Raw genomic sequence first — 8,132 nt, 5'->3', positions numbered from 1 at the left:
ATTTGGTTAAATCTGTTTGTGTTTGTGCTGTCTTTTTCTGATCGCTGTGGCCCGTCACCTCTCATCCTTCTGTCTTTTCATTGTTTTCAACGCCGTATCTTGTTCCCTCATAGACTACTCATTAACACCCCCGATACGGTGCCGGTCTTCCCTCACTCCCATCTCGTTGTTGTCTACCCGCTCTCGTCTCCGAAGTCTGGTCCACTTGCGCGCTGCCTCCAGTCTCTGCAGCAGCGTAGGTCTCTCTACTCCCAGGTCCGGCACCTGCCAGCCTCTCTGCCGCATCGCCCTCGCCGCGTCCTGAGCACTCTGATACACTATCGTTCCTTCGTTCCAGTAAACCCTCAGTGTGTCCATTGGAGATTGAAACCGAATCCCCTTATCTTTGAGAATTCTCTTGAGCCCTGCATATTTCCTACGTTTAACCGCCACCTCAGAAGAATAATCATTGTCGAATGTCACTCTCCGTCCCTTCACTTCCATCGCCGTTCGCCAGGCCGTCTTAATGACGTTCTCCTTAACCTCGAACCTCAAGAAGTTGACAATAATGGCTCTTGGGGGTTTGTCTGGTTGTGGTTTTGGAGCAGGTGCTCTGTGCGCCCTTTGAATCTCCAACTTAATATCCTCCGACACTCCCAGCTCCTTGTGAATTAACCTGTTGATGTACTCGGAGACCGAGTCTCCCTCTATTCCCTCGTTCAACCCCCAGATTCGTATATTATTTCTTCTTGACCTCCCTTCTATGTCGGAAAACTTATCTTGGAGCTTGGTTTGTTGTTCAAGAGAGGCCGTAATAATGTCCTGGACGTCGGTACTCCACTCCTCGACCCCAGCCGTACGCTCTTCTCGGATCTCCATATCCTTCTTTTGGGCCCGCATCTCCGCCTCAGCGGTCTCAAAGTTCCTATTTGTTTCCTCTCTGAAGCTATCAAGCCCGTGTTTGTCCATATATTCTGTCAGTTGTCCCATTTCTTCACGTACTCCTCTTAGAGCGGTAGAGTTTACGGTTCCCATCGACTGCGACAGCCAACATAGCGGGTGTGCATGAAGGGCACTGAAAATGCTGCACCTGAGACAGCCTTTAAACCTCAAATTTGGCATATGTTCATTCCAGAAAGGACTTTTGCAGTGTGTCGCCACATATCTTACCACTCTAAAAGCAAATAGAAAGGATTAACATTTTTTTGTGTGTGTGTGTGAGATTAAAATGGCCCAATTGCTTTTACAATAAATAAACATTGAATGTGTTTAATTGAATAGTAAAGGGGTTTAACGTTAGTGGCAGGTTGTGTGTTTGAGAGAATAAATAAGACAGCCCAATATTAAAAAATGTTTTTATCATTTTTTCCCGCATATTTAGCATATTTCGCAACTTTCCGCATTTTTCGCAACTTCCCGCAATTTCACCGCATAAAATCACATAAAAACCCTGCATGTTTAATCGCATAATCAAGGATTTTAGCCCGCATAATCAAGGAATTTAGCCCGCATAATCAAGGATTTTTGCCCGCATTTTTCTGGAGGATCTTATTGTTAGTAAAAATACATTAAGGAGAATATTGAGAGCGTGTGGATTAAATCGTCGGAAATATGCTGATTTGGAAGTTGCTATCGACTATATAGTTGGTCAATTGGGAGGCCCTGGACAACTTCATGGATATCGCTGGATGTATGCAAAGCTTTTGGAGCGAGGTATCCGCATCCGGAAAGAAGACGTGAGGATCCTTCTTTCTCTGCTTGACCCAGTCAACTCTCAAGCTTGCCTGAAAAGACGTCTCAGCCGGAGAAAGTATTTTTCACAAGGGCCTAATTTCATATGGCACGTAGATGGCTACGACAAACTCAAGCCCTATGGAATATGCATTAATGGATGCATAGACGGATATTCTATCTGGCTAAAAGCAGCTTTCAACAACAGCGACCCAAAAGTAATTGGAAGCTACTTTGTCGAAGCAATAGAGGATGTCGGAGGTTACCCAAGGCTTTTACGCACTGACATGGTCACAGAGAATGTTCTACTACGAGACATCCAACAGTTTTTACGGCGAAACGATGAAGATGACAGAGCAGGAGAAAGGAGTTATATAACAGGAGTTAGCACCGCAAATCAGAGAATAGAGAGCTGGTGGGGAGTGATGAGAAAGGAAGGGGTTCAATACTGGATCCAGCAACTGGGAGAACTCAAGGATGAAGGGCTCTTCACCGGTGATTTTCTGGACAAAGCACTTGTCCAGTTGTGCTTCATGTCAACTATTCAGGTAAAACAATATGACGTTGATCTGACAATTGTTAGCTGCTGTTAAACAGAGACCATAATCATGTAAATTATACAAATATCAGGAAATAGTAAAAGTAGGGCACAGACTTAAAAACCACGGGATTTATTATGAGAGTCAATCATGTTGTATGCATCTGTAACCGCGGCCGCGCACACGGCCTAAAGTTTAGCTGTTCTACTGATCAAATGTGCCCTTTAACTCAAATTGATCAAACAGCAAAAACTCCACAGATTCAATTTAAAGAAACACGATACAGTTGGCAGTCAACAAAAAGGCTTAAGACAAGGATTTTCTCCCAAGAGTATGACATTTATTATCAATATCAAACACATTTACAAACAATACTTTATCCAGTAAAAAGAACAACAATTTATTATGAATTCATCTACTATGCTATTTAAAATGGTATCCAGCGTATAAAAAACGACTAAATGAGCGCAGACAGTTACTGTTGGGAGGGGGAAGCAAGCAGGTCAAATCGAAATATTACTCACCGCCACTCACACGTGCACTTCACTTTCCCTTAAGTGTGTGTGTGTTTAGTTAATTTTACACCTTTCTTAATTTATCACTTTCTTTTCAGTTGGTGTGTCTGTACAGGGCACGTGTGATTTGATTTAAACGGCAAATTTGATCAGTCGAACAGCTAAACTTTAGGCCGGGTGCGCGGCCGCGGTTACACACCCATCCACATACTTTTACGCACTGATAGGCAGCAATGATCTGCGAAATACACCCACTGTAGAACAACCTTTAAAATCAACCTGACATAAATTCATCATCAAGATGAACCTACGTTGAACACACAGGCTATAAACACACAGTCTGCCCAACATTCGTAACGAGTCACACAACAGTTTTACGAAAAACCGCACTACGTTTTCTGACAACTTGCCGACAATCATAGCCTCAGAGCTCTCAAGTCTCACCCATATGGCGTGAGACACACGCATTTCACTCCATTCACACGCTCACACGCCACACCTTGTATTTCTCACTCAGAGATTTCTTTCCAGGGTACCGCCCACTAAGGTGCACCGCAATTTTGTAAACAAACTAGTTTGAGACGCGTGCACTCCACTAGCACATCCCCCCCACCGCCCCCCCCGTTGACATTCGTGGTACAGAGGGCTTCATGGGAACTTTTAGGGGAGCCAGAAGTTGGAGTACCAAACACCGCTGCCAAAATCTCACTCTGAACTCTGTTCAAAACTTGAGAGCCCTGTAGCCTGCCAATGTCCAATGTTAATGCATAGACATGATTAACTTATATATAAATAGGCTATATAGACATTGGCAAACATTTTTGATAACGTATATTTAAAGCTGGCATATAGGCCTTTTTTATTTAGGGGATAGCTAACGGTGTTGTTGAATGAGTTGTGTGAGTCTTTACGCACTTTGGGTATACTTTAATTAAGACGTAGGCCTACTTGCATGCATGTGTACTGTTAGAAATTAAAATCAATGTTTTGATGGTATAATGTAGCTTAAACATACCGTCAGTTCAAACGCTCTTTTATACTGAAAAACCAGAAATTCTTGTGCACAAGCAGTTAAGCTTTTATTCTGAAAATCCTTCATCTACGGTTAGCATGTAGCATGTGGCTAATATACGATTTCCTAAAGAGGTGAATTGAGGAGCGAAATGACTTGGTGTGGTGAAAACCGAAACCTACTGATTTAACACTACAACGATAGATGTCGAGATATTACCATGCTGAATATTAAATGAAGGTACAGTTTATTTGATTACATTATTGTTTACAGACGAGTAGCATGTGACAACATCCGGAATGACCGGCAACCAAACGAGCCGAGAAGTATTGTTTAGAGTATTGATTACAGCGTTTAGAATGTGTTAAATGAAAAGTGATGAAAGAGAATATGAGGAGAAACGGCGTGTTAAGCATATATTGAATGTGAAAAGAACCTATCCTCTGTTTAAATGCAATAACGGACATTGGAGACGAGGTGAGCCGGCTGGCGGGGAGGAGCCAGCAGAGGATATATATAGCAGCGCCGGGGGAGAGATCCGCTGTCTTTCTTGCTCAGGAGAACCGGACCACAGCTGTTTGTCTGACGGAACAATATTCTGTCTGTAACACTACCGCGCCTTTTTTAATTAAAGTATCCCATTTGAATCTTTTCAGAGACTCCATTTAGTCTCATTTTAAAGCTTCTCTCCTGGACGCGAGAATAAAGAACACATTTTAACAATTGGCGAGCTAGCCCAGGATCTCGCAAAACCGGGAGAGACTACAGCAGGCTGCTTGCTGGACCCGCTGGCATCCGTTCAGCACACAGAGAGCTCAAATCAACTAGGTATGGAGAAACCTGTTATATCGAATTCTTCAATAGTTAATGTAGGACAATGTTAGTTCTGTGTGTTTGACGGCGGCCAGCGGATCCTGAAAATAGCTGTGCAATTTAAGTTAAAACAAGCCTAAATTGATAAATATTGGTAGCCTACCACGTGGCGTTGCTTTGTTACAGGCAGGGTGAGTTCAATTTCTTTTTTTCTATTTAACCCTGCATGCTATTCGTTTGTCTGTTAGTACATGTCGGCTAGAGGCCAATCACTATATGTGTCTTTTTTGGCGTTTTACGTTTTACGTGAATGGTTTTAGGCCATTAAGCAGTCGGGACTGCTTGAGGGAAAGACACAGCCAAAGTTTGAAGCTAAGGTTATTGGAGTGAGTGTTTTGTGTAACAACAGCGTGAGGCTGTTTTAAAAAAGTCCTATTTCAAGGAAAAGGCCTGAGCAGTTTGAAGCTCTCAGTGGTTACACCATTCTGTTTTTCAAGACATTGCGTTGTGGATTACGGCAGGAAGTGCGACATTCGTGCGTTAGATAGACGATATTCTTCTAATTGTGTTTGCTTAGCGTCCTATTTGTCCCATAAATAGCGTGTTTAAACAGAAGAAATGACCATACTGGCTCTTAAAGTCAAAAAAAAAAAATTTACGTACATGGGTAGAGGGCTATGACGTAAGGGTATGAGGCCCATTTATCATTGTAAACTAAATGGAAATGTTATTTTAAACTACAGTGTTGTGTGTTGAATTTACTAGACAAAATATCACCTCACCAATTTCAACTCCAGGTGTTTTCTCAAATCCCTTTGTTCTTCAGGTCAAAGGTTGGAAAACCAGTTGCCATTTTGTCTTGACCTCATGTTCACGGTGAGCCACGGCAGTCACCATTTCATGAAATGCTAATTGAAGTACTCTGTTTGCTTTAACACACTGAGGCTGGGCATTCCATCTTCTAAAGAACATCATACTTCTTGTTAGAGTTAGAACTATTGGAAGTACTTCTGCTGGCAAATGTGTATTGGCGGTTATGTGTTGTGTTGTTTAACCATAGTGTAAATTCCTATTTTAAAGATATTTTTGAGGAAACAACCGTTCTCCTTTGTCAAAAACGAGTCAGTTTTGAAACAGCTATTCCCTAGTGGATTAAGCTGGAATTTAAAATAGCGCACTCTGGTGGTAGTACAGAATTATTACCCAAATAGCGGAAACACCATAACATTGTGAATATTCTTCTTTGCAAATGTGTTTTGGCGGTTATGTGTTGTGTTGTTTAACCATAGTGTAAATTCCTATTTTAAAGATATTTTTGAGGAAACAACCGTTCTCCTTTGTCAAAAACGAGTCAGTTTTGAAACAGCTATTCCCTAGTGGATTAAGCTGGAATTTAAAATAGCGCACTCTGGTGGTAGTACAGAATTATTACCCAAATAGCGGAAACACCATAACATTGTGAATATTCTTCTTTGCAAATGTGTTTTGGCGGTTATGTGTTGTGTTGTTTAACCATAGTGTAAATTCCTATTTTAAAGATATTTTTGAGGAAACAACCGTTCTCCTTTGTCAAAAACGAGTCAGTTTTGAAACAGCTATTCCCTAGTGGATTAAGCTGGAATTTAAAATAGCGCACTCTGGTGGTAGTACAGAATTATTACCCAAATAGCGGAAACACCATAACATTGTGATTTTGAACCAAATTCATATTTCAAAGTCAAAACCATACACGGTACAACTTTATTTTAACATTTCATATTTTAATTTTGCATATTTTTTATATATTAATTAACTTTATTAATATTTTACCTTAAACTTAAAAAAAAAAAAAAAGACATCTATAAAAATAATAAAACTTTGAGCAAAAAAAAAAAAAAAAAAAAAAAAAAAAAATTAAAGTTCGGACGAACAGCAACGACGGTGCTAGTCAGAAGATTAGTGCTTCATCTTTGATAGGTTAATAAATAATTAGAGAACATGTCACCAAAACAAACTAAGTTGAGACTAGACGCAGGGCCAGGCTCAACTGCAGATATCAAGGAAAGGGTAAAAATCAGATCAGATGCTTTAACAGTTTCAAGAATCAGTCTTTATTTATTTATTCTTGAGTAACTTTACTGATTTGTGGTGTTGTGCGTAAGGCAATATCTCATTTGAGTGAGGGGCACCAGCCCTTCATGCAGGTCACTCTCTGAGAGAATAGTTCATATTTTCCCTCCAGTTTGGAGAAATATTATTTTATCATATGTTAGTTCAGCAGTGTCAACCAATCCTCTAATCCTAGAGTTATTGAGACGCATTAGCGACACCAGGGGTATTGTTTTTCGCAGCAACGATGACGCATAATACCATTACAAAAGCCATTATTGAAACAAGTAAACTATTAGAAGTGCTAATTGCTGATTTTTTTTTATAGTGAATATGCATTTATACCATCAGAAAACCATAAATCATACGATATTTTTGTACCCCTTGTGGGTACACGGAGAAGTTATATTTATTTAATGCAACGTTATGAGTTTTACATGTCCTGTACAGAATAGGGTAATCATTGCAATATTAATTGAGCATTTTATGCTCAAAGGAGGGAGTGTCATGATTATACAGAGATGTTGATTTCAGTGACGTTGTAGTTAATAAATAATAACATGTAGTCAACAAGAGGTATGCCGAAGCTCGGGCCTTCTCCAAGGAGGGAGTGGTCCAGTTTTAGATATTAGACAAATAGAAGTGGATGAATATGTCAGAACTCTGAGTAATATTATGCAAGTTTTGTCTACACAGGCTAGGAAAACTACAGAGATACCAGACGAGACACCAGAAGAGACTCCTGTTCGGCCAGGTGATTGGGTGAGGGTGAAAGTTCACAAAAGACAGTGGGCTCATCCCCGGTGGACGGAAGCGTGAAAGGTTGTAACAAACTTCACACGCGCTCCGGTTTAAAGGTAAAGAAAAAGGAGCAAATTGACACCACCTCACACATTGTCACCCTTCACTGGCAACTTCCAGAACATTATTGGGAGTTAGGACTGATTTGGCAGAGCTGGAACAAAACAATAAATAGAAATAAGATAAAGATAGAAACAGCTCAAAAGACAAATTGTCTATAGATTTTTATAGATTGTACATTAATGTGAATACCTATTTTTTGTTTTACATCTGTAAAAAGAGTCCAATTTGTTATGTTGTTTTTGTACTCATTATTTAAATTCTGTAACGGACACAACCAGGTTTAAAATAGAGATGATGAGAACAAAGCCAAACCAATTGTGGGGTCCCCTAGGGATAAGAGTCAGAATAGCATTGTTGATTGTGCTCATTACACTTGGCACCTTTCTGGTTGGAAGGGGAGTACAATATTATGTAAGGCATGGATCCATTAGTTCACTCATAGAATGCCCACATCACTAACAAGACTCCAGCTGGGTTTCAGAGACTTTCACTTATCCCCAGAGCCAAAAGATCAGCTGAGCAACAAAAGGAGGAGTTAGAAATACTCGGTCCCAAACAAGAGGCGGTTATAATCAAGATGATTCACCCCCT

This window comes from Notothenia rossii (assembly GCF_949606895.1).
Source record: "Notothenia rossii genome assembly, chromosome: 5".
Lineage (NCBI taxonomy): Eukaryota > Metazoa > Chordata > Actinopteri > Perciformes > Nototheniidae > Notothenia > Notothenia rossii.
Note: the sequence above shows the minus strand (reverse complement) of the source record.